Source organism: Sarcophilus harrisii, chromosome 3 (genome assembly GCF_902635505.1).
Source record: "Sarcophilus harrisii chromosome 3, mSarHar1.11, whole genome shotgun sequence".
Classification (NCBI taxonomy): Eukaryota; Metazoa; Chordata; class Mammalia; order Dasyuromorphia; family Dasyuridae; genus Sarcophilus; species Sarcophilus harrisii.
Window position 1 is genome coordinate 448,131,603 of NC_045428.1, and position 28,000 is coordinate 448,159,602.

Genomic DNA, 28,000 nt, shown 5'->3' on the forward strand with positions numbered 1-28,000 from the left:
AATAAGGTTGTGATTCATCCCATGTGGCACAGATACTCACCTACAAAAGAAGGCTATATCTCCTCTTTTGGAAACGGACAAACATCTGAAATGCTTTAGGTGTCTGAAAGTGGTTACCTTCAGTAGTCAGAGAACTAATAAGGATCAAACATTTAATCTTAAGGGCTAAAAGGAACCTTGAAAAGTTATTTAGTCATAGAGAGGCTGCAAGGTTTCATAGAATAAGTAAGTGACCTGGAGTTAGGAGACCCTAACACCCAGAACTAATTAGTTCTGATATCTAGTAGCAATGGGACCATGGGCATGTCACATTATTTCTCTAAGACTCAGTTTCCTCATTTGCAAAACAATAATTGGACTACTTATCTCACATAAATTTTGTGAAGAATCATTTCAGACTCCCTATGACCCCATTTGGGATTCTCTTGACAAAGATGCAAGAGTGGTTGCCATTTCCTTCTCCAGCTCATTTTACAGATGAGAAAACTGAAGTAAGCCGGATTATGTCTTGTCCAGGGTCACACAACTCAGACACAGAACTCTCTGAGGTTGAATTTCTCAGGACTTCCTGACATGCAGGGCATGGTGCTCTATCCACCAGTCCACTTAATGGTCTTTTTGTGAGGGAAGCATTTTGCAAAAACCTTACAGCCCTAAATGTGAGTTATTATTTTTCAGTCTACCACCCTCTTATTTCCTTCTGTCCAGCATATTCCTCAAGCAAAGCTTCCCATAGTAATAATATTCCTCAACTCCTTCCAAAGGCATGAGATAAAAAAAAAAGTCAGTGATTCAAACTAACTAGTTCTCAACTCATAAACACCCAGGAATTTGGGAATAAGGTTTGGATATTTTCAAAATGATATTCTCCTTTAAATCTTATGTTCGTACATCCCCGAGTCAAGTTCTCAGCTCCTCCAGGAGGGAGAATGATCATTTGTCTAGTAGTTTACAGAATAATCTGCATCTTTGGTATTTTCAGGAAATGGGGAGGTGGAGAAGGGATAGTGGTGCTTTGAGTTCTTAGAAATTCTGTTTAATGGCTCCACCTGTTTAGGAATAGTTGCGTCCACTTGATGCTAAAGATCAGTATTTCTATATCTCCTCAAGGTTTGTAAATCACTTGAAAGTTCTTTGTAATCTGACCTCTTCCTACTTTATTTGCTTTTTTATACATTACTCCCTTCTACATGTTCTATAGTCCGTCCACACTACTCTACCTGCTGCCCTATGTCTGTACCCGGTCTCCTATGTCTGAAAAGGTCTCTTTTCTTACTTCTGCACCAAGGAAGCCATGGCTTCCTTCAAGACTCAAATAAAATAGCATATTTCATAGGAAGTCATTTCTAGTACCTCATTTCCTGGTTTGTTGCTGTTGTTGTCCATTTAAGTCCTGCCCAATTTCTCCATTTGGGGTTTCCTTAGCAAAGATGCCATTTCCTTCTCCAGCTCATTTTGCTGATGAGGAAAATGAGGCAAACAGGGCAAAGTGACTCGCTCAGGATCACACAGCTAGTAAGTATCCAGGGCATATTTGAACTCAGGAACAGCACTCTATCCACTTTGTTGCTTGCTGCCATATGCTAGTTTCTTCCCTTCTAAAGTAACTTTGTAACTACTTTGTAACTTGTATTCCCACAGACATTCAAGGCTCCCTGAGGGGAAAAACGATTTCACTTTTCTTTATAAAGCCACTGCTTAGTGCATAATAAGTGTGTATATTAATGTTTGTTTATTGACTGGCTGATTAATCCTCCTCACGGTAAGATCTCTATTTTACAGATGAGGAACTCGTCTATAGTCATACAACTAGTAGATGCCAGAAGCAGGATTTGAATGTAGTTCTCCTTCAAAGAATCATAGAGTCCTAGAGTTTTTAGGGACCTCAGAGACAATATATTACTCATTTCATAGATAAAGAACTTGAGACCCTGGTAGATTAAGTGCCTTGGATCACACAGTTAATAAGAGTCAAAGATATGATTTGAACCCACATCATCTGACTGTGGAGTCAAAGCTCTCTCCCCTGCAGCACACTACCTTGCTCTGCTTTTCTCTTTGTAGCCTGAAAAAAAAAATCCCATTCCCCCTTTTCCTCTCTCTCCCTTTCTCTTCCCTTCAAGTCTCCCCTCCCCATTGTGGCACCATGACAGGCAGGCTCCAGCTTTCCTCAAGCACATGGAGAAGATCTAAATGCCACGTAATTCAGTTAAAAGAAAAGGAAGCAAACCTCATCACAACAGTCGAAAACATGAAAACAACAAATAAACAGCTGCTTTGAGTGTGAGCCGAAGTGGCCAATTTGATCCTTCCTAAAAGAAAAATGCAATCTTGTGTATGCAAGCTTGGTTGGCAGCGGGGAAGGGGGAGTAGAGAGGGGGGGTCTCTTGAAGGAGCTGCAGCTGTACAGAGCTCAGAGAGCAGCATTAAGCAGGCTTCTGTAACAATGTGATGGATTAGAAAAGCAAAATCCGCAGAATGCCAACTTATAACCCAAGTTTAGCGACTCATTTTAGGAAGAGAGGGTGTATGTGTGAGTGGTGTATATGAGTGAGTGTGTGTGTGTGTATGTGTGCAGGCACAAACCTGTTGAATTTTTCTACAAAAGGCATCCTAGATCAACCAATCAATCAATCAGCCAAGCTTGGGTACAAGAAGAATCCCTTTACCCATTCATAGAATCCCAGGATGGGACAGTTCCTCAAAAGCCATCTATTCCACTCCATCCTTGAACAAAAATCCCTTTTCTCACATTGCTAACAAGTAATCATCCAGCCTTTGTTAAAAGACTAACTTAAGTGATGGGATCTTTTACACACACACACACACACACACACACACACACACACACACCCCTACCAAAACAGTCTATTCCACTATTGGATAGTTCTGATTATAGGGAAATTTTTCCTTTCCTTGAGGAAATATCTGCAGCTATCACTTGTTCCTCCTATTGTTACTCTCTGTAGCCAAACTGCATTATTAGCTCTATCCTACCTAACAATATTACTATTGATAACTTTTGTATTTCATTCATTAAGACTTTATTATAGATATATGCAAACTTTTTGGAAACATATGAAGCCTTATAGATAAGTCAGTCAAGAAGGACGGATGGACAGAAGGCAGGAAGGAAGGAAGGAAGGAAGGGAGGGAGAGAGGAAAGGAGAGAGGGGGAGAAAGGAAAGGGGAAAAATAAAGGGAGGAGGAAGGAAGGAAGGACTTACTAAAAGTACAGGATAGAGCACTAAACTTGTAATCAGAAAGACATTTTTTTAAATTAAAATCTGACCTCAGATACTAGCTGTGTGACCCCAGGCAAGTCACTTTCACCTATTTGCCTCAGTTCTTCAACTGTAAAATGAGCTGGAGAAGGCAATGGCAAACCACCCCAGCATCTTCATCAAGAAAACCCCATGAAAAGTCAAACACAACTAAGAACAACAGCAATGTGCCAGGCACTATGCTTAGTTTCTTTACAAACATCATCTCATTTGATCCTCACAATAACCCTGGGAGACAGGTGCTATCATGATTCCCTTTTTATCATTGAGGAAACTGAGGCAGAGAGAGATTATATTATTTAGAGTCTAGAGTCACACAGTTAGTAAAAGTCAAGTCCAAATCAGGTCTTCCCAACAGGTCCAACATTATCCACTGTCCCCCCTGCAAGCATCTATTAAGTGCTCACTTTGTATCACATGCTGTTAAGTACTGGTGACACAAATAAAAAGGGCAATCCCTGCCCTTAAGAAGCTTATATTTTAGAAAATCAACATAAAAGGGACCACAGAAAAGCAGGAAGACAGTTAAATCAGGCTTGCAAAGCCTGGAGAATAGAGGATGGCTGGTCTTTGGGCCTTCTACAGAACGGAGATTCTGTGAACTCACTAGTAGCAGAAATGGCCAGAAGGGGCAAGAAAAATACACCTGAATCACAGTATTGAAGTGTGGATAAATATCTCAGATATCCTGAATAAACCTGCTTCCCTCTGCCTAATGGCAGAGGCCATTTGGTCACAGAGATATTGGATAAGGCTAGCAGGTTCTTCCCCATCTAAGGAAGAGGTTATATTACAGAATGAAGGAGAAACAAGGGAACAAATGGGTGCTGGGACCTGGGAAGTAAGTAGAGGGCAACATATGAAGGATGAATAGTATACAAAATAAATGTTGAGCAGAGTAGAAAGGCATAGGCAAGAACCTGGTTTAAGAACAAAAGGGTTCCCCCATTGCACATATCTAATCAGTTGTTTAATATTATTAGTTTTACTTCTACACTATCTCTTGTGTCTATCATCCCCTTCTCTTCATGCACACAACCCTTTATGTGCCTTCCTGACATTTAGCACTTAATAAATGCCCATTAATTTGACTTGACCACCAGCAATGTTTAGAACCCACTTTTTGCCTGTACAATTAGAAGAGTGTCCTAAATGACTTTCCCTTTCCCTATCAGACTTCACATGGCTGCCAAAATGATATTCCTAAAGCACAGGCTTGACCATGGCATTCTCTAACTCAAAAAATTCCATGGTTCCCCCTTGTATTGGATAAAATACAAAATCCTTTCTCTGGTATTTAACAGTGGAGCTCCCGCCTATCTTTCTAAACTTATTCACACATTATTTCTTTTCATATACCATTTATGCCCTCCCAACAAGACTATTTGCTGTTCCTTGCATGCAACAATCCATCTCCTATCTCCATAGAGGTCCAGAATGTGCTCCTTCCATCTCTTAGAATCCGTAGTTTCCTCTAAAGCTCAGCTCAATTGCAACGTCCTACATAAGGCTCAGCTGCTCCCATTCCCCCAAATTACTTTGTATATGTTTTGTCTTTTTGTATTTGCATATATGCATATGCAAATACACGTGTGTGTGTGTGTGTGTGTGTGTGTGTGTGTATGTATGTATGTCTATATCAGTGTTTAAAAGCAGCACGGTACCCCGGAAAGAGCATTCAGATGGCAAACAAGAGACCTGGTTCCAGTCTAAACTCTGCCACTGAGTTCGTTGACCTAGGATAAGCTACTTTAAACTATAAATCTGTTTCCTACTCTGTTAAATAAAGAGGTTAAACTAGATAATGTCTGAGATTCCTTCCGTGCATTCTAGGATTCCATGAAATGTTCTCACTCTGAGTCAAATCTACCCTTGTTAATCTTGGGCTAAAAATCTATTTCATGAACTTTTTATACACAAGGTAGACAAGGCTGCTCTTCCCCCAGTATATTCACCTGTCTGCTCATGTAATGACATTGTCCCCTGTACCAAACGTGATTTTGGCAATAGGGATGAGCAAATACCCCCCCATCAAACTTGACTGTCAACATTTGCCAACGATTCATTTCTCCATCTCCTTTCTCAAAGTCTCCTCTCAGAGCCCAGCTTTTCTCCAAATATCTTCCTGGACACTGAGATGCACTAGGACTGCTTTTCTCTTCTCCATCAAGTGCCTGGATTCTTAATTTAGGAGCTAATTCTGGTTCAAATTACTCGTCTCAGAGATAGAATTAGAGGCTGGGTGATGATTTGGAAAATACAATCAATTTACTCCAGTTGTTCTTACATGTCAGATCCCTCCAATAATGAAGAATTTACTCCAACCCTGATGCTGACAAGGAGCCATTAGCCATGGGAGTCAGGAATGGGCTGTCGGAAACCAACAGCACAATTACCAAGTGCTACCTCTGACACTGAGGGAAGCCATGGGGGGGCAGAAACTCTCAGGTGGTCACAAAGGGGAAGGTCTAGGTCTGGTATGCGATTGCTTACTCCTTGGCAAGGTAGAGGAGAGAAGCTATATTCACATTACAAATCAGTAGGCCTTTTTCCCCTCCCTAAGGAAGCCAAAAAAAAATCTCATGGCTAAGGGAAATAATTCCATTATCCTTTAGGGAAATTTTCCCATTCCCCCAAGCCTTGGCAGATATTCAACCTGAGGCCCCACAGTGGTCATCAATGTCCAGAGCCCAATGGTGTGTTGTAAGAGATGGCTCATCTCATCATTCATTCCATCGTTGGCTCAAGGAAGTTTAAATGGCTTTGTAGGGAAAAAAAAAACTCTATGCATATTTCATGAAATACATTTCCCTGCCTGTTTAATTGTGGGATCCTTCAGGGAGGTAGGGAGACTCATCACTCCTAGCAAAACCATTTGAGCTGATGGATGGGGCTCCAATCTTCACCTAGACAGAGAAAGGAAAAAAATAAGTTTCTCCACTGGGGCTTACTGACTTCTTCTAAACCCTCTACCAAAGCAGAGTGAAAGGCTATTGGAGGAGTTGAGAACCTTCTATCTGACCTTGGACAAGCATTTTTCCACTCTGGGACTGTTTTCCAAGCTTCACTTCCAAAAAGTGAATCCCTTTTCTCTTTATCTACAATCTCCCTCTTTTCACACATATACCATCTCAAGTCACACCTATCTCACAGGGATATTCTAAGGTTTCATAGATATACTCTTACTAAATTTTGGCATTATAGTATTACATCACATTCATTACTATCATTTGATCAGCTATTTCCCAAAAGATGGCATTCCCCTTCATTTTCACTTCTTTGCAATGATAAAAAAGAACTACTATATACATATATATATTTATATTTGTACATATGAGTTTTAATCCTCTTTCTTTGTTCTCTTTGGGATATATGGGCTTATTAAGAATATTGCTAGTCAGAGATTATGTACATTTTAGTGACTTTGAAAACACATTTTCAAATTCCAAATTCCAGAATAACTATACTAATTTGTAGGTCCACCTACAATATTCACTAATATGCCTATTTTCCTATAGCCCCTCCAATGTCTGTCTCTTGTCTCTGTCTCTCTCTCTCTGTCTCTCTCAACCTCTCTTTTCTTTTGATCATCTTTCTTAAACTAAATGATATGAGTTCAAATCTTGATTTCTTTAATTTGCTTTTATCTAATTATTAGTGATTTAGAACATTTTATATGGTTGTTGGTAACTTGGATTTCCTCCTTTGAAAACCTGTTTATATCATTTGCCTACAGTAGATTTTGAGACACCCAAAATTTTGCCAAACACTCAAATCCAGAATATTGATTCTTTTTTTTCTCAGAAATTATGGTAAACAAAATAATAGTTCACATTTACAAAGCACTTTGCAAGAAGATATAGTATAGCTCTATCTTCCACAACAACCCTTTAAAGTAGATAGTACCAGTAAAATTATACCCATTTTAAAGATGAGGAAACTGAGGCTCAAGTAAGCTATTTAATTTGACTAGGCCAAGGCTGAACAATAAATAAATGATAGGTCCAATCACTGACCTAAGTTTAAGATTATTTTACCCTATACAACAAACTACCTACCTTCTGGATATAATACTAGAGTTGTCTCTATGGGTCACCACAGCTCAGCTCAGTATAGAAAAGGGCTCCCTTACATCCAAGTAGGCTTGTAGGTGATCTGAAGGCAATGCTAATATATCTGGGAAAAAGGTGGATTGGGGGGCCAAGAATCCAGGACTTCAGAAGGTCTTCCATTAATCTTCTTCTCTCTACACTGATTTCTGAGAGATAAACCATTGAATTCAGTCTCTAAGCAAATCCCTCTTAGGTTCTCCAACCTACTCAACCACCTACCCCCTCACCCTCATCTCTTTATTTCGAGCTGGCCGAAGGAGGCTATAGTCACTTTAAATAAAAATCCTGTTTTGTTCAAAGTAACATAATCACACATTCTCTCTCCCTCTCCCTCTTTCCTTCTCTCCCTCTTTCCCTCCCTCTTTCCTCCCCCCTACCTCGTGTCTCTCTCTGTGTCTCTGTCTCTCTTTCTCTGTCTCTCTCTCTCTCTCTCTGTCTGTCTCTCTGTGTGTGTGTCTCTGTCTATGTCTGTCTCTCTCTGTCTCTCTCTCTCTCTCACACACACACACACTCACACACACACACACACACACATACATACACTCTCACAAGCTTTCCCACACACCCTCCAAATGTCACAGAATTGGATTGTGCACAGATGGTAAGCTTAGTCTCACAGATCCCTCTCCTGCCAAGCCCAGGTATGCTGTCCGGATTCCTGAAATCACTGGGTGTCCAGATGTGGGAGCATATGCCTCTCATCAACAGAGCCAGTCTCGGTGCTATAACATAGATATGTATATATGAGACAGTAAAACCTACATTATTGGGGATTTAGGGTGTTTGTATTACTGAATGAGGGATTAGAGACTAGAAAGCTCAAAATGACCATGCACTTTCAAGAACAGAGCTGGAGAGCTCACACAGTAGCGTAGGGACCAAAGGACTCTGTATGGCTCACACTCATTCTCTAGCCCATATATTGCATGCCTGACCTCACAGCTCCTTAAATGCAACTAGGCAACCATCAAATTACCTCCCTTCCACAGACTGCCCACCTTCCACCAGGATGGTATAGCTACCTCTGGGTTTTATGTTTGGCTTTTTTTTTTTTTAACAAAAAGATAGGACTGAGGCTCAAGGAGAGATGGAGTTGGGGGAATGGGAGAGTGCTCATGGGGCTAATTGAATTATCAGGAAAAACGCTCGTTGTAATATCCCTAAGCTACTCTACTCCCAGCAACCCCTAGAACAAGGCACAAGGAAAATCTATCTCAAGCCCAATCACCTTGGCTCAGGGATCACACACACACACACACACACACACACACACACACACCATCCTCTCCAGGACCTCAGATTTGGTCCTATCAGCCCTGATGAGTTTCCTTTATCCAGAGTCAGAAGGTTAGTGTTCCCTCCCCAACATACTTGTCACTCTTTTCCTTTTTCCCCATTGTTCCCTATCCCTCCTCTGTTCCCAGGCTCTGGTTTATTCCATAATGCCAATATGGCATTTGTTCTAAGTTCTCCTCTGCTGACTTGTCACATGTCTATGTGCCTCCCTTGGGCTCCAGGGTCCCCAGGGGCAAGGAAGCAGCTGTTTGCTATGCTCTGTATAGGCACCTACAGAGCCAAACCAGCCGTGGCTGAGAGAGTCAAATCTCACTGTTTCTGAGCTCTGTTCTTTCTTCAGCTTTTGAGAAATAGGAGAAATTACTCTCTGGCAACAGAGAATGAGTGTCTCTTCAGTATCAGTGTAGGTCTATACTCCTCCCTCCTTTCAACAAACTCCTTCTCTACCACCTCGCCCCTCCCAAAAAAAGCTTCAGCAGAAACAAACAGTTCCAATGAGAGTTCCCATGTTTACTGCCAGGTGAATTCTATTTACTGTGCCTAGAATTTGTCTGCACAGCATTCTCCTAGCCAGAAGCCTCTTCTCCCACCTTAGAAAGCAATTAGCCCCTAGTACCTTCAGAGAGGGAGGAAAACAGACCAGCCTACACCAAGTGTTCTTAACCTTTTTTGTATCATAGACCCCTTTGGTCACCTAGTGAAGCCCCTGGATCTAAATAATGGGGTTTTTAAATTCATAATTGAAAGAAATGCTAAATTTAAGTTAGAGTTTAGTGAAAATAAAGATATCACTTTCCCCTCTCTAAGTTCAAAGACCTACTGAAATCTCTTTTCAGATCTCAGGTTAAGAACCCTTTCACTAGCTGCTGGGACAGTCTTCTATAATAATCCCTCCTTACCTTCATCTCACCACAGGGCCTTCTCTGGTCCAGGTCTGCAACTCTGATGTGAGTTCCTCTGATCATCTCTGATGTCTCTGAATAGCCCCCAGCTCTAGAACACAAAGTGAAGGGATTTTGAACTACAGAAACCTCAGGCTGGAAAGGACCTCCAGAGGTCAATACATCCAGGTTTTTAACTTCCAATAAAACTATCCCTTAAATGCTTTTTAATGTACATTTCAAATTTGAGTGATAGACGGTTTCTCAGAGATAAGTAGGGACAGCTCTATAGATAACCTTCCCCCGAAGTTCTTATATTTCACCTGATAGGTCAGTAATGTGGTCAAAGGAGGAAAGTATTTGGGTGTCTCACAGATAATAATAATACTTGTCATTCATATGGCACTTGATGACTTTTGAAGCATCTATTATTTCATTTGACCCTCCCAGCAATATGAGGTATTATGAACCTCAGCTGATAGATGAGGAAGTAAAAGACAGAGTGAGGATGTCTAGTGGCAGCACGTCACTAGCTATGGGACCAGAAAACTTGGGTTCAAGAACTAACTGTCCTGTCGTGGGACTCTGGACAGGTGACATGGCCTTATGGTCCTATTTCCTCATCACTAAAATGGGTGACAATAATATTTACATACCCTCCCCATAGGGATGTTGGATAGATTAAATGAGATAATGTAGAATAATTAATTCTACAAAAATAAGTTTTTATTAAATGGCATGGTCAAGGTCACACAACAATCCACCAGTAGGGGGATAGAATCCTAGAACTCAAATCTTCTGGCCATCATTTCAGTCCCTGATGCCTCTATGATTGTCAATAATCCTGATTTTGGCTGAAAGTCTAAACCAGGGGTCCTAAAACTAAGCCCCCGGGCCAGATGCGGGCAGCTGAGAACGATTATCCCCCTCACCCAGGGCTATGAAGTTTCTTTATTTAAAGTCCCACAAAACAAAGTTTTTGTTTTTACTATATCTGGCCCTTCAACAGTCTGAGGGACAGTGAACTGGCCCCCTATTTAAAAAGTTTGAGGACCCCTGGACTCTAAACCATCAACATGAACCATGGGGGAATTTTGAGTGGATTGAACCTCACTCCAAGGGAATTCAAGTAGAAGTTATTTCTGCACTTTTCCATGAGAAAAGGAAAAATAGCAATCTTGGCTTTCTAGAGTCTCAGAGACAGCACCCAAGGTTCTGGTGATCTTCCTAGTCTGCCTTTGGGAAATCATTCAGCCAAAATGGGTGATTTTGGGGTCTATCTCAAGTGCCCTCTATAAAAAAAACAGAAAGTGAATCTCATCAAGAGGGGATAACTTGAGAAAGTCAGAGGGGAGTAGTGGGAGACCAAGAAAACCCTGACTAAAGAAAGCAAATGGCAACAAGACAGATGGTATCAATCAGAATAACAGTGATCTATGTTCCTGACCACAACAGAGGGGGAAAATCCTGCTGAGCTATAATTCTCTCTGATATGTTTCTTAATGTTGTTTCATCAGCAACAAGAAAATGGAATTATATTTGTTAGGTTGCCTGGCCTCTACAATCTGGAGCCAGCCCCACCTTTTCATTCTGACCAAACCATCTAGAAACACCCTATATTTTCCTCTTCCTATTCTTTATACCTAAAATTCTCTTCTCTCAGCTTCCTCACTTCATATTTTTCTTTTGATAGCCTATTCACATTATAAAACCCAACTCAGATGTTGCTTTTTCCAAAAAGCCTTCCTTGATGCTCCCAGATAGAAAATATTTTCCCCTTTTCTTATGGTAAAGGGCTTTAAGGGGGAAAGCCAAGAAACTCCAAAAGTTTTGAAAAGTTAGTTTGAGGAAAGATGACTCGTGTTTTCTGCCTGCTCTAGTTCTAGAGGTACTTACCTAGACAGCACAGGGCATGTAGAGCTCAATGTAACCTCTGATCCTTCCTAGCTGGATGACCCTGGGCAAGTTAATTAATCTGGTGATCCTCAATTTGTTTATGTGTAAAATGTTGATAATAATAGCACCCACCTCCTAGGGTAGTTGTGAGACTCAAACAAGATATTTATAAAGCACACCATATGGGTACTTAATAAATGATTATTCTTTTCCCTTAATTCCTGATTTTCTGAAATCCCTTGAAAGTTTCCAGTAATAGGGACACAGAACACTTATAGAAATAAGCCCCTGCCTTTAGTTCATTAGAAGAATCAATTCACCACCATTCTTACCCCTTTCAAAGCCTCCTCCTCTTCCTTCTCCAGGTGTTCTGTGTTTTCAGAGTGCCCCAGATCCCTCCACTTACAGAGGAAAGTGATCTCATAAACAAATTCACAGTAAGGTGTTAATGTGTTAATATTCCTACGGGCATTTTGTTAATACTCTGAGAGGCATTTGGTATTTTTTAAGGACCTTGAAAGTGATTAACCTTAAATTGACATCCTCTATTGATATCCAAATATTCAAATTGATATTCTCTATTCACAAAATTTCAGGGACTGTGTGGAGGAAAAAATTGGTGTTCAGGGACTTGCAGGCAATCTTTAACGATCACTTGGCACTCCATGCGCTGACTGGCCTATTGGGAAGATAATAAGAGGGTGGGAGTCTGGGACTAAGGTGGAAGAGGGGGCTCCTCCTTCTTTTTTCCCAGCACCACCCCAAGTCATTTTGCTTGGGTGGTTAAGGCAGAAGGAGAGGCTGGCGAAGATGAGAAGCATAATTACAAGTCAGGAACAGACAAAAGCTGCTACTGAATCGGAGGCCTAGGCAGTAGGAATCCACAAGGGGAACAATTAACTGATAAGAGTAAACTAATTGTTATTCATATTAAATTAGGGCACAGGTGATTTGGAAAAAAATCTATAGACCCTCCCATATGCTTTGAGGGTTTTGCATTGCAGATGATGGTTTTATGGGGCCCTTCTGGGATTTGGATTATAGAAGCAGAGCTTGGAGCAAACTGGAAGGCCAAGATCTTGTCCCTGCTTAACTACACAATAAACACATGAATGCTCATACAAGGGGAGAAGGTTATAGGTTTTCATATTAAGCATTTCTTGTGTTGGACTTTAGGAGCAGGTTTTAAAAGGCAGAATATGGAAGGCCAAATACACCCAGCAGGTGAGACGGTGGGATTTGGGGACAAGGTTCTGTCACCTGAGAAATGTGGCTGGGAAGGCAGAACATCCAGCTGTGGGGTGGACAATTCCTTGAGAGCTCCCCCGGCATAGGGTGAGCCTGTGAAAGCACAACAGTGGAGAGTGAGGGTGGGATTAAGGGGGAGGGGGCGGTCTTGACTGTTCAATATGAATCTGGTGAGTGGAGGAGATGGGATGAGAGAGAAAATTATGTCGGTGGGGTGGAGCTTTGTGTGGCTGGGTTTGTAGTTAATCTGCCTGGAAGGCCTTTTTTTTTTTTTTTTTTGATGGACCATTCCAGTTTTAGCAAGAGGGCCTCTTCATTTTGATTTTAATTCTACATTATTGTTTTAAGTTGGCTCTAAAAATTAATATTTAAAATAAGAAATAGGCCATAAACAGCCTGGGCTAAATTGTAGGATGTGTCCCTAGAAAAGGGATTTCATGATTATTATTGTTATTATAAGGATAAGGGGTGCTGTGTGCATGAGGGTTATGTATCCTTTCTTGTTCTATCACATACAAATTCCCATTAGCTAAAAATAAAACCAAAATTCTTCTCCCAACAACTTTTACTACCAAGGAAATATCTACAAAATCACAAAAATATCAGACTTGAAAGTGTTATAAGACATTTAGCAAATTCTGTCTTTTTTACATAGGATGAATCCTTGACCTAGAGGAATGAAGTAACCACTTAATGACAGGTCTGAGGTGGCTAGGTGGTGCAATGTTTAGAGTCTCGACTTGGAGTCAGGAGTTTGAGTCTGATCTCAAACACTTACTAACACTGTGACCCTAGGCAAAGCACTTAACCTCTCTCTGCCTCCATTTCCTGGAGTGTAAAAGAGAGATAATAATAGCACCTATTTCTCAGTGGGAGGATAAAAATAAGACAATGTAAAGCATTTTGCAGACTAAAGGACTATATGAATGTTAGCTATTGTTATTATATGAAAATAATTTGCAAAACTTAAAGCTCTATGTAAATTCTAGCTATTATTACTTGAAACTCTTCCCATCCCTCTTCTTTTTTCACTATACCTTCAATTTTTTAAGTTCTACTATGGGAGAAGAGAAGTAAGAAAGCTTAATCCTTGCTTCAAGGAATTTATTGGCAAAGGATAGATTCTTGTAGGATTTAGGAGCTTTAAGAATCATAAACACATACAAAAATAAATAAAAAACATAATTACCATCATGACAATATTTCAGTGATATCTGGGTGACCTGACCTGGCTCAAATGTAGGTGGTGATGATGGCAGGTGAGACATAATGGAACTTTGTATTCAAATGGGATTGAGAGACAGGCTGAGAGACAGGTTGTTACAGATCCCCTCCAAGGATCTTGTTCTACCCCCCTTTTATCACTATACTATGTCTTCCCTCCTTAAAGCCAAGGACTAATTTATGGTGTAATTTATCAGAAAAAAAAGCAAGATATGTTTGATAAACAAGGAATCTAAGTTATTCAGTTTAGAGAAAAGACTGGAGCAGAAAAGCATATGTGTGCATCTAGTTATGGGTAAAGGGAAGAAATATTGTTATTCAGTTGTATCTGATTCTAGATTCCATTTGGAGTTTTCTTGGCAAAAATATTAGAGTTGCCACTTCCTTTTCCAGTTCAGTTTATAGATGAAGAAATTGAGGCAAACAGGGTAAAGTGACTTGCCCAGGGTCACACAGCTAGCAAGTGTCTAGGGTGAATTTGAACCCATTTCCTCCTGAACCCAGGGCAGTCATTTTATCTGTTGCACCACCTAGTTACCCAGAAAAGAAATAACTATTACAAGTTTTGTCTTGTAGATAATATGCTCCAGTATACTTCATCACTAAATACCAAAATGAAAATGGATTTAAACTCCAGCAGAAAAAAAATTTAGGTTAACATAAAAAAAAAAAAAAACCTCCTGACTATAAAGGTTGTAAAATATTGCAGCGTTTAAACATCCTCCCCTTTGGTGGCATCTGGAGAACAGTGGAGTAAGATAACAGAAAGGACTGGATGGTCTTCTAAGTCTTCTTTTTTTCTCATTTAAGATTTTATCTGATTTAGAAATTTCATCTGCCTGGGATCTTCCTCCACTCTGAGCTGCAAGCAGACAGCCATTAATTCCTGGGCTTGGTACTGGGTCACATGTGTTTTGTATATGAGGCTATGGGGTAGGGATGCAGGTGATTAGTGGATAAAGACCATCAGCTCTACTAAAGTTACAGAAAGCATTTATTGGGAAATGATGCCCTGATTTAGTATCACCTGGACACAGGGAGCTAGGCAGCATCCCAGGAAGAAGCAGGAACCTTGTTCACTCTGTTCCATTAAGAAATATCTCCATCACACAACATACTAGAGACTTAGTCTTACCCAAGGGATGTGGATGCAATGGGTATAGCTGCTAACAAGCCAAGTGCCAACAGCGGAGTAGCCTTTGCATTGAAGGCTATTCAAAACGTGCACAAAAATATTCTTCTGAGCATTCCACAATTTCACTAAAAGCATTTTAAAACATCTTTAGCTCCACAGGACTTCAGAAAATCTTACCTATGAATACATGGATGCAGACACATATTCACACATGTGTACTCCCTTCTCCCAAACACACACACACATATATTATACTGCAAACATATACCCACATGGACTCTAGTACAGTGGGCTCTTGTATCTGAAAATCTGTGCTCATATTCCTTAATTCCAGACTTCATGGCCTCCTCTATCAAATCTTAATTCTTTAAAATTCTAATTGGTGTTGCAAACCTTAATTTCTTAAAATCTTAATTTGTGTTCTAAATCTTAATTTCTTAAGATCTTAATTTGTTACCACCAAGGCCTCATAAAAGCCTGAGAGCCCCAACATAGAGACAAACACTAGGATCCTTCTAAGGTTAGCTCAGTTCTCTTCACCTTGGAAAGTCCTGGATACAGAGTGGGGGGAACAAGTTCAGTAGCCAGCATCCTACTGCCTTCTGACCCTATCTTTATTCAAACTATTGGAGACAGGGGAAGATATTTCTGATCTCAAACTCATCAGTGCCTTCAGAGGAAAGGTAAATACCGGATGACACAAGTAGGAGTCCCCACTTTGACTCGTGTTAGACTTCGCAAATCCTAAATGCGAACACATACACTTTTAACTGGGCCCCTCTCCCCCACCAATAGGTCTTGGGGTAGAAGTCATGCCCAAAACAGGAGCTGCGGTCCAAACTTGGGGTGGGAAGAGTGGCCCGATCTCCCTTCAGGGCCACCTCCAGCTCTGCCTCTCTCCTTCTGAACCTCTCTGGCTCTTCTCAACCTCCCTCCCTCCCTTCCACGCACACCCATCCCAGCCCGGAAACAATCACCCTTTGACAAGCGAAGCTGCTGAGCTGAGAGCCAAGAAAGGCTCGGGTGGGGGTAGGGGGTGGCAGCGGGCATCCCGGCCGGATTTAACTCTAGAGGAGCGAGAGCGAGATGCCCAAGGGCCCTTCCCCGGGCCTGCAGCCCCCTCCCCAAAGCATCCATCCTCGATTCGCGCCGTGGGAGTCCGAGAGCTTGGGGTGGTGGGGAAGAGGGTGCTGGGGGAGGGGGGAGTAGATACCAAGCCCACGAGGGGACCTTTCCTCGCCGCTCCTCCCTCCCTCTCTCCTCCGCCCGTCGCAGGGAGGGCCCCCCGCCTCAGCTGGCGAGGTTGGTACAGACCATTAGCAGTGCAGGTCCCGCTGGCAGCTCCCTCTCGGAGGTGGGGAGGGGGGAGAGGGGGATGGATGGGGCGGGGGGGAGGGGGAAGAGGAGGCAGGGAGAAGAGGAGCTGTCAGTGCTGCTGGAGGCACGGGCGCATCCGCCGCCACTGATGTGATTCTCCGCTCCGGCTCCGGGCTCTAACACCCCAGTCTTCCTCCTCCTTTTCCTCCTCCTCTTTCTCTTCTTCCTCCTCCTCCTCAGCTTTCTCTCTTTCCTCCTCCCCCTCTCTCTTTCCTCCCCCTCCTCTCCCTCCGGCCCCCTTCTCTTCCTGGTCCCCGCTCCTTGTCGCCCGCCGGCTCCTGCTCTGCATCCTCAGCCCAGCCTCCTCCAGACTCTGGCCGGCGCTGTGCTTGGGGAGGCGCGGGGGTGCCGGGGTCTGAGCGCAAGAACCGGAGGAGAGGAGAGCAGAACCGGAGCCGGGGGTGGCGGGGCCGGGGTCCGCGGGCTGCCGAGCTGCCAGAGGGGAACGAGGCAGCGGGGAAGGCAGCGGCAGCGGCGGCGGCGGCGGCTATGAAGTGGCCCCCGGTGGCCCGGAGCCCGAGCGTACCGAGGCAGGGAAGCGAGGGAGCCCAGCGCCCGGGCCCCGGGCAGCACCAGCGGGGTGCCGCGTCTGGGGATTAAGGGCTGGAGGGAACTGCGCGATGGAGCTGGAGCGAGCCGGGGAGGATTCAGACTCGCGAAGCCAGGTAACTCTCCCCCTTTCTTAACCCTCCCTTCCCGGTCCCCCTCGTTCCTGCGTCCTCTCCATCCCCGCCCGCTGCTCAGGGCTCTCCCCCTTGCACTCCTTCGGCTCGCCGCCGCCACCGCCGCCGTACAGAGCCCCTTTATGCATCTCTATCAGTACCCATCCCATGTCCGTCCCTGTGTGAGGAGGGGGAAGGGCAGGCTCCCCACACACACCCCCACCCCGGGAGCTGAGGCTGTCAAACCAGGCTAGGGAGGCATCGGAGGGGGGGTGGGGCTGGGGGTCTCCGGCTGGGGAAGGCGCTGCTCTGGAAATGGTGATAGTGCGTGGCTGTGAGGTTTCCTACAAGAAGAAACCCCTAAACAAAACACAGCAGTTCCAGCTGAGAAAGGAGAAAGGCTTTCAGTTGCTGGGAAAGGGGGGGCGGGAGGGAGAGGAGGAAGACAGAGAGCTGAAACCTACTCACCAGATTCCTACAAACTGTCCCAGGCTAATGGGCCATCTACCCCTTCTTCCCAATCCCTAAACAAATCATTTACTATCAGGTTCTCCACTAGGGATAGAAGGAAATAAAGAAATCAGGGGGCGATGTGAGCCCCTTTGCTCCATTCTTGCTTCCACCACCATCAGCCATTGGTCTCCCCATTCATCCTTATGTGAGCTAACTTCTCTAATGGGGAAAAGAATCTGAGGGGCTCCAGCTCTCAAGGATCCTGGTAGAGAATGGTGGAGAAGAAAGGAGAATGGTCTGCAGAGATTTCCAAGAGTCTCTGATTGCCTATGGGATAGTGAGAGAAAGCTAGAGACTCCAATTTACAGCTCATCCCCACCCCCAGGTCTCTTCATATCTAAGGTCCCTGGGCCCCCTGCTCTCCAAAGTCAGAGTACAACTTTAAAAATAGCAGCTGGGAGACAGAGGAAGGAAGAGGAGAGGAAGTCACAGGACCCATCATTGCCAGGGAATAGAGGTGACAGCCTGGCACAAAGTAACTAAGGTCAAGAGACTCCCCTGCACACACACATATACACACAGCTTTCATATCCAGTGAGTGCAAAGACCTTAGTCCTTAATTACTGAGTTCAGTCCTGAATGAAGTTAGGGTGACTTTTTGGAGAAAAGGCATTAGAAGTTTCCTTGAAACAGGCCTTTGGAATAGATTCCTTTACCAGTCTATTGTCCGCACCGTGTAATGGGGGGAAGGATATTGCCAAGAGTTGTTTGTGACATGGGGCACTCAGAATATGGGAGAACTCAAGGACTGGGCAGTATGAGCACCTCGCACAGCATGGAGATGGTCTGTGAAGCCGTGTATTGTTGGAACACACCCTTCAGTTGGTCTGGTGGGGTGTTGTACAGCTCTACAAGTTAATGTGTCACGACTGGAAGCGTCGCTGGATTGCATGGCATAATTATATGGCATGATAAAAATTGTTCTGTTTTGCTGTTGTGTTCTATAGTTTGACAGTTTCACTACCCTATCCCTTGGTACCATGGAAGGCAGAAATTGTGACATTTCCCTTAGATCCTGCAAGGTGGTAACTGTTAATTGAACATATCCAGAATCCTCTATGTCTCTCTCTCCCAGCCACACTAGACAAAGACATTTACCCTTTGGGTCACTCAAGGTGAAGGTCCACTTCTAACTTAAGAATCCATTCTGGTTGTTAAAGCTCTTCTGCTACTGGGCTCTACATGTCCTTCTGTTAAAAAGAGGGGAAAGTAGTTTAAAGGAAGTTGCAAGGGTTGATGCCCTTGACTGCTCTCAGAGGTGCCCTACTGTGGCTGGGGGCACTACTTAAGTCCAATTGCTTTTTAACCTGCCTTGATATTGAGAAAATAGTTGGTAGGATGTTTGTATGTGTGTGTGTGTGTGTGTGTGTGTGTGTGTGTGTGTGTGTCTATTTACACATAAGCAAGCTGAAAATATTGGAGTCAGTATACATGTGTGCCTCAGGATGTTCCGTGGAGGAAAGGGAATTGTACACCTGTGTTCCATGTTTGGTAGGTAAGCATGTAGATTTGTTCAGACTCTTCTAATCAAGAGTATTGGGAGAAGTGAATTGCACAGAAAGAGTCCCCCAAGTAAAAACTGGCCGGAAAGAATTGAGGGGAGGTCCAAGCCCAGGGACAGTGCCTCACTTCTCTCATTCACTGCTAGAGTTAGAGGCAGTTTTCCACAGTGGCCATGTTGGGAATGGGGAGTACAAGCCCCAGAGAAGAGGCGAGTGGTGGTCTCCTTTCCCCTGAAAAATTCTAAGTGGAAAAAAAGGTATTAGCCAGAAGCAGTTTTGGATTGAAGTGAGGGGAGCAGAAAGTGGGCTCTGGGTCGCATTAGAATTAAAGATAGTGAGGGTTCTGGCAACAAGATTGTCGGTGGTAGTATCTTTGAGGTACCCCACAAGCTGGTCCAGCCAATAGGAACAATCAAAGAGGTACCTGAAGGTTGCACCAAACAAGAAAATTAGGGAAAGGTAGTAAGCAAGGAAGCGAGAGACACAGAATTCTCTTAGTGTATATTATTGGCCACTGAAACTAGGACTCTGGTGTACATAGTTTCTGCATTTCATGATCAGAATTATGTCTCTAATAAGATCAGAGAAGGAGAGGAGTGTGTTTGCCCATCTCTGGGCATTTTTGCTTGGGAAAATTTAGAATGGAAGTGAGCCCCAGAGGAGTCCCTGTTGCAGAGTACCAGGGTATCTAATTTCCTACGTAAAGTGAAGAAATCTCATTCCACGGAGTTGAATAGAGATCCAGGTGAAATTTAGATAGAACAGCTAAGCATTGGGCAGAGTTCCAGAAGTTAGTGCACATGGATAGCGTTTCACCAATGCTTCCATTCAAGTTAAGCATGCCAGTGAGACCTAGCACTCCAGGCTCCCTCATCATCTGCCTGCTATTGTCGCTGCCTTTCCATAAAGGCAACCTAAACCTTGTCTGAGGAGGACCTTGGCTAGGGATTGAAAGAAGATGCAGATCACCAAGGGACATGACCTTCCTGAAGCTAGTTCCAAGGAAATGCTGTACGTGGCTCAGGTTCAGGCCACAGGATCTCCACTCCTTCGACAAGAGAAAACCCATGCATGTTTCCTCAAAGACAATTGAGCAAAATGTCTGATGATTGCCTAGCAAGGGCAGAGGGAGGTCCAGAGGGATCCCAAGCTGTGATTAGTTAGAGCTATCTAGAACCCTGCTTCCCACCCTCCACTGCATCCTACTAAATAGAGCCAGAGGCCTCAGAATCATTTTTCAGAGGAGCTTCTGTACTAACCAGCTACAGAATGTGTCAAAGTTCCATTGATGCAGCCTTCCCTCTTCCTTTCTGTGGTCCTTGTCTTTCCCACACAGAGGTATTCTTCTCTCCCCAAGGCCATGCTTTCTCCATACTTTTCTCCAATACCCCAGAACTGTGCTCACTTAACCCTTACTTAACCCATGCCAAAAATATATTCAACGTTGCATCTCTAAAAGATTGCATTCTTTTTTAAAGTTACAAAGGGATTTTACAAATAAGGATAAGCTATAGATTGAATTATCATTAAACAATATTTTACAGGTTTGTCATAAAGTGGCCATTTAAAAAAGAACTTATAGGATAGACTCTACCAAGAAATTAATAAATAAAACCCAATATAGTGAAATCTTGATTATCCATCCTAATGGCAGAGGACATTGTCCATATGAATGTATAATCTCAGATAACTCTCCAAAAATATATATATACATATTTCTTTGTAATGCTTCATATGATGGTGTTTGTGCGGTGTGGTTTTTTGTTTTTTTGTTTTTTTGCAGCAACAGCAAATTTACCTTCTTAATGAGGTTTGGCTAAGGCCAATATTAAAATGAATTTGCATTCCCTGAGCATACACCAACTGATGGCAGGGCAGACAGCCCAGAAGAAAACTGGATGGCAGGGGTAAGCTAAACCAGGATTAAAACTGTGCCACTGATAAGCCATGCAGTGGTTTATCCACAGGTGGATAATCAAGAATTGACTGCAAACCAAAAAAAAAAATCTTGAGACTTCATCTCATTTGTCCCTTTTGTTTTGAAATTAGAGCTGTAGAAGTGATTTCTCAGTGGCTATGAATAACTGAAAACTACATGATAGGGAGGTGGCAAAGCAAATAGAAAAGAGCTCTATATTTGGAGGACAGAGATTCTGGGAGCTGGGACAAGTCACAACCTATCTGTAACTCAGTTTCCTTTTTCTGTAAATAAAGGAGCTAGACTCAATGATCTGTAAAGTCCTTTCAGCTCTAAATCAATGATCCTATAAAATAGACATATATGTATAAGTATATATATATACACACATACCTACATATATGTATTAAGGTTCTGAAATCTCATCAGTAACCTAACAGATAAGTGTTAGAGAACTGACTAAGCTACAGAGAAATTGTTATTTATTCATGGTCCTACAATTAGTAAATGATTTTGAAATCAAGTCTTCCAGATTTCAAGCCTGCAATATTATCCACTATGCCATACTGTTTCACAAATATATATATAATATGATGTATATACATATGTATATATGTGTGTTTGTGTGCATATACATACATATAAGTTTGGGTTTCCTTTCCTTTCTTCTAGGGCAAAAGATTCCTCTTTAAGTGTTAGCCACTTTTAGATAAACTCACAGGTAATAACATACCTTTATTGTGCGGCTATAAATGGAAATATGTCCATACTGGTTGCCAAGGCACAATGGCAATTGAACTCACATTATTTTCCTCATGAGATTCCAGAACATTGAGTTCAAGGGACAAATGGAAAAAAATCAACATTGGCTTCAATAATTCCATCAGTAGCAACGATATATGTGATTTCCACAAAAAGTGTATAACTATTTAAATATTGCCTTGAATAATACTTTACAATGGAACATTGGAATATTCCCTGAACTATGTATCCCAAATGTTCTTTTCATACTATGCTATACTATACTATATTATTCTACACTATATATGCTGTGCTACTATATTCTCCTATATTATACTATGCTATATTATGCTACACTGTACTATATTATATAATACTATATATATATATATATATATATATTACATTATACTATCTATATTATACTATTCCATCTCATATCATATCATACTATACTATAAACTAATAGTTTCAAGTCTACCAAAAGGATGACAGAATTATATATTTGTATAATAATTTTACCTTTTCAAAGTATGTCTGCATTGACTCCCTCATCTCAGCTTCACAATAGCATCATGAGTCAGGGATGGAAAGAACATTTATTTTACAAGTGAAGATCCAAAGACACCAAAAGTTTGAGTAATTTGCCATCTATTACGTGGCAGCCAGAACTAGAATCCAAACTAAGGAATTAATCTGGTACATAGAACCTAAAACCTTAAACTTGAATTTTTGGGGACTGAAATACATAATATGTTAGATTAGAAGTATGATGTTACAGTCTGGTTCTATTAGACTTCTCAAATACCCAGCAAAAGAAAAAGGGTGTGAACTAAGTCTTAGGAGCTGTGAAAATGAAGTCAGGGATTTCAGGGCTTAGGAAAATTGCTTATAAAAGAGTTATGGGGAAGGGGATAATAACAATGGAGAGAAGGTCCTGGAGCTATGAAAGCATATAAAAAATTCTGAAAGTATCCTAGATTGTCAACTCCTTGAGGCCAGGAATGGTGGGGGGTTTATCTTTCTTAAGCTTCCAGCACAGTGCCTTGCACATAGCAAATGCTTAAAATAAATGTTTATTGAGTAAATGAGTGATGCTGACAATTACCCCCAACAAGAGAGGGACTGGACCTGTAATTTCATTTATATAGGAAACTCCCAGATGATGAAATTCCCGTCATAATGCATATTGACACCTTTTTTTTTTGCAATTCAGAGTCTTAGAAAATTGCCCATGCTAGAGTGTTGATAAGTTAAATGACTCTCCTAGTGTCTCACACACACACACATACGAAGCATTGTATGTCATTATAGGATTTATTTATTGGGTTAGGCAATTGGAGTTAAGTGACTTGCCCAAAGTCACACAGCTAATAAATATCAAGTGTCTGAGGCCAAATTTGAACTCAGTTCCTTTTGACTCCAGGGTCAGTGCTCTATCCACTGTATGATCTAGATGACCCTAAAGGTAAGATTAAAACTGAAGACTTCCTAGTTCTTGGACCAGCCTCTCTTTCCTCACCTTATCTAGATCTATTTAGGAATTTCTTTCTCCAAAGGAACATTTCTTTAATTTTATAATGGAAATCAATGAAAAAAATATGATTTGTTTCTCGGGAAATTTTTCTGAAACACATTTCATCTATGAAGCAACCATATTTGTAGTATATTCTATCAGGACTAAATATCTGGTTAGATTATGTTGTTTTCACTTCCACTGAAACGTGCTGGCCAAGTGTAGCAGATCTATTTCTTGGGATGATATATGCAATGGAAGTTAGGCGTTTTCAAAAATCAAAATGTCATCAATGACAATAAGAAATGTCCACAGAAAGCAAGTAGGATAAATTCAGTTCATGTAAAAGGAAAAAAGAGGAGAGAAGAATACTTAATATAATTCCTTTGTTTTACAAATGAGAAACTGGGACCCAGTGACTTTCCTATAATCACACAAATAATGTCAGAAGTAAAATTTGAAAGATGATCTAGAACTGGGGTAGCCATAAGAGCACTTTGATTAAAAGTCATTAAAAATGAATTATGGTACCAATTCCCCATTACTACTAGGTAGTATGATAGTAAGCAAATGATGTATGTTAAGCAATACATACAACTGGAGGCCCAGTAGAAAGACCCCTAGAAGATCTGAGTTCAAATTCAGCTTCAGATAGTTACTATCTGTGTGACCCTGGGCAAGTCACTTAATCTCTGCTTACATTTTCTTGTCTGTAAAATGGAGATTACTAATAGCATCTACCTTCCATGGTTGCTATGAGAATAAAATGAGGTAATATTTGTAAAGCACTCTGCAAACTCTAAAGCACTATATATGGACCAGCTAGTATTGTTATTTTATTTCTGAGCCTCAGTTTCCCCATCTTCAATATGAAGAGAATAGACTAGAAGAACTTTTCTTGAACTGTGCCACGAGGAACCATGAAATACCCCATTTAAGATTTTGTTTTAGTGAACCTTATATCATTTGTTAGCAGGCATTAAAAACAATAATTTTAGAGGATTTTACTGAATGGTTCTACTAAAGTTTGACAGCCATTGAACTAGAATAATAGAGTTTTGTTATAAGAAAAGGCTCTAACATCTTTTGTAAATCTACCCAAGATCATACAGCTGGCTGGTGGAAGACAACAGCCAGGACTGCTGATTGGCAGTTCAGCTCTTTTTCTACTGTGCCCCATTGGCTTTCTCCAAAACCACATCAGAAGTAGGATGCCAAATATCATAGAGTAGTATACCTATGCTTAGGGAGTGAGAGGTTCTCCCTGGGCTCCTCTAGGGATCAGGAAAGGAAAAGAGTTGACCTTTTCTAGTAAAATATGCCCAGAAGGTCTGAATTAAGCAATGTCAGGGTTCAGGAAGGGAACCTTCTATGCTACCATCAATAGATTATTTATTGTTTTAATAACCACCAACAAAAACAAACATTCAAGTGCAAAACTACAATAAAATATTATCATATACAAAACCATACATTATTATTTATAGCTTAAATTTTAATTCTGTTCACTTAAAAATTAACAAAAATGTCCTATTATTTTCTATGACCCCTTTTCAGCAACCTTTAAAAAATAATAGTTACTATTTATATAGGTCTTTATGGTTTAAATCCTTATCTTACACAACTTTGTGAAGCAGGTAATATGAATGTTATTATCCATATTGTGCAAAAGGAGAAACGCAAACTGAAAGAGATAAAGTAACTTATTTATCATTTCACAGCTAGTATTACAGCCCATCAGACTCAAGTCTTTTAACTCCAAATACAACATTTTTCCCATTCCACCATGGTGAAATAAGAAAAAAAGTAAATACAACTAAGACTTGTAGAATTGAAACTAGGATAGACAACTAGGGCTTTGGCCCAGGTGGGAAGTTTGCATCTGGGTCAGAAATTTAGAGGGTCTTTAAGGGTCTTCCCTTAAAGAAGAAAGTAGAATCATTGATGAAAGGATGTTAAGAAATGCAGGGAGAGGGAAGACCAAGGCAAAGGGGAATACCCAAGACCTCTGGCCAGGCTGAGGGGAAGGGGGAAAGCCCAGCCCAATCCAGTCTCTAGGACCCAGTCTTCTCAGCGCTAAGAGCAGTGGCCTAGAGTTTCAGAGGAGCAAGATGTACAATTCTCTCCATCTACCACAGACTGGACTACGTTTAGGCCTCTGCTACCATTGCTAGGAGCTTCTGGGCTGTCTTTCGCAGGGTAGATGGATAATTGGGATTTGAGACTAGAAAAGACCAAAAGGCTCCCCTCTCCTATCATCTGTTCATTCTGAGTCATAAGACCATGAAGCGATACTCTGAAAGGAAGGGTTCAGTCCCAGATGAGCCTTGTTTATATTTCGGTGGTTGAGAGAGAACTGGGCTGGAAGTCAGGACCCCAGAGTAATAGTCCCTACTCTGACACTAACTCTGGGCCTTTTTCCTCCTTTGTAATGGATAGAGTCTCTAAGGTCCCTTCTATTGTTAACACTTTGAATCTAAGAAATTTGGGGTTGATTTGCCTTCACCCTTCTTAATCTCAATTTCAGAAAGAATTGAATAAATCTTTGTGACCTCAAGCAAGTCCCTTTAAAATCTCTGAAGCTCTAGCTTCCTCTTATATAAAATGAACAAGATAGACTCAATGGTCCCCAAGGTATCAACAAAGCATTAGAGTTCTACTGTGATATTTTTGAGGCTTTGTGGGGCAGGGGTTTGCTTATGCAAAGGATAATTGACAGAAGCTGAATCCCACAAGACTCTGAACCCTTGTGGGGGATGCTTTGAACAGGAAAGGAAGAGAAAAATGGAAAGGAAGGGAAGGGGAAAGGAAAGGAATCCCCTAGTGTATTTTTCTTGATGGGGAATCTCCTTGTAGGGTAACAAAGTGAGTTGGGCTTCAAACCATCCCCAGCCTCTACCCTGGTGTGTTCAGAAATAAGGGGCTGCTTTCTGGGAGGCATTCATGATATGTCCTCTACACTACACAGTTAATTTAATCATTCATCCAATGTGACCAGGCAAAATTAGTGATTTTAACAGGCTGTTGTTAAGGAGCAGACCCTCTCACGTGACCAGCCTGAGGCCTCTGAAGGAGAATTTCCAGCAATTTTCACATTCAAACTTCTCAATCTGTTTTTCCCTAATTTTTGGCAGTCTTCCACCCTCACTTTCAGTCCCAACCTCTCTTTCTGCCTCCCTTCTTATGTCTTTTTCTCCCTCTACTTTCCATTCCCATAGCTCCATCTTCTTCCTTTCTCACTGCTTCAGTCCAGCCTCTTTTCTTTCTCTTCCAGTCATGGAGTCCTTAACTTGAGATTTCTGGGAATCCATGAACTTGGAGGGAGGAATATATCTTATTTTCATGAACCTTTGGTTTCCTTTGTAAACCTATATATTGTATTTTATGCATTTAAAAACAGTATTCTGTGAAGGGTTCCTAGGCTTCATCAGACTACTCTGAGATCCATCTCCAACATTTTCCCTAATGACATTAGAGAGAGATGCACAGAAAAAACTTCTTTACTGTTAAAAAAAACTGTTCTTTCCTGAGGCAAGATTCCATGCTTTATCCCATACACAATGACCAATGTCCATGCTTGTCTAGGTAGCTTCAGTACTTGCCTCCTGGTAACAAGGTGAGCATGTCGCACCTAAACATCCTATAAAAGGGATACATACCCTATAGTACTAGATTCCCAACGTCTCCCAATATACCTGCTCCCATGTGCAGTATTAGGTTCCTTAGAGAATCAGGACCTGGAGAATCCTGGAGCACTGTCCCTTTCCCAAGTTTATCCCATGAAGCATCTTGCAATAATCTGGAAGGTCTAGAGATTAGGAGGCTGAGGAAAAGGAGGAGGTAAACTGGTAGTTCTAAGAGGCCTTCTTTGGTAAAAAAAAAAAAAAAAAAAAAAAATGACAAGACGGAGAAACCATTTTCAGAACACCAATTAAGGTACTATGACAATCCCAAAACCCCTTGATATCAGGTCAGCTCTGGCACCTGCTGCTATCTTTATCCTAGTAAGAAAACACCGTCCTAGAGTCATAACTAGGAATTCTGTATACTTACCCTGGGCATATTCAGGGGTGGAGGACCCAATGTAGGTGCAGAAAACAGTCTGTGAATCTCAGTTACAATTGAATCAAAGAACCCTTGGGGGAAGGGTACAGGAAGGTAGAAGGTAGAATGTCAGCAGAGGGCCAAGACAGAAAAGCAGGGCCTGGAAGAGAGACAGTCGAAGACCAGAAAGCCAGAGACCTATCATAGGGACAAAGAATGCTTTCCTCTCTGATGCTAGAATCCTGAAACAAAGTCCCACTCATCTTGCTCTCCTCACTCCACTAATTGCCTGACAAATGTCTTTGGGGAACTTCTACTCTGTCTTTAATTTAGCTTCCATCCCTAGTCATATTGCAGTCCTGCCTGGTCCCTCCATTTGCTGTCCCAAAGCCTTAAAAAGGACAGTCCCTCATAGAGGAATTGATCGATTCAAGACTTAAAGGGGCATCGAGAGAGAGACAACCCACTGGAGGGAATCCATAGAGCTACTGTTTATAAAACATCCTGTCTACACAATATATAATGGCTGCCTATAACCCAGCATCTATACAACGCACAGCAGCTGTCTCATTGATATATGGCTACCCTGCGACTGTCTATATAATATACTGCTTATGCAACATATAGATAGTGTCAGCATAATCTACAGCC

The 28,000-nt window shown here is 41.8% G+C and overlaps 1 protein-coding gene and 1 long non-coding RNA gene across 5 annotated transcripts in view; one reads left to right on the forward strand and one right to left on the reverse strand.

Moving 5' to 3' along the window:
- Window positions 1–4,884: 4,884 nt before the first annotated feature.
- On the reverse strand, window positions 4,885–16,634 carry LOC116422484. Of its 2 annotated transcripts, none has more exons than XR_004233162.1 (4): window positions 16,391–16,634; window positions 9,592–9,685; window positions 7,343–7,542; window positions 4,885–6,190 (listed from the first exon to the last, which is right to left on the reverse strand). It is a non-coding gene; the product is annotated as an uncharacterized LOC116422484 (long non-coding RNA). The 2 variants fall into 2 exon arrangements; XR_004233161.1 differs by lacking the exon at window positions 16,391–16,634 and adding an exon at window positions 11,470–12,348.
- Window positions 16,635–16,949: 315 nt separating this feature from the next.
- Window positions 16,950–28,000, forward strand: part of B3GAT1 (beta-1,3-glucuronyltransferase 1) — a 51,207-nt gene continuing 40,156 nt past the window's right edge. For 2 of the 3 annotated variants that reach the window (XM_031960854.1, XM_031960853.1), the window contains exon 1: window positions 17,038–17,118. The gene's annotated coding sequence lies outside the window, so the exon portion shown is untranslated. Of the gene's footprint in view, window positions 17,119–28,000 lie in introns of all 3 variants that reach the window. The other variant, XM_031960855.1, reaches the window with a different exon arrangement.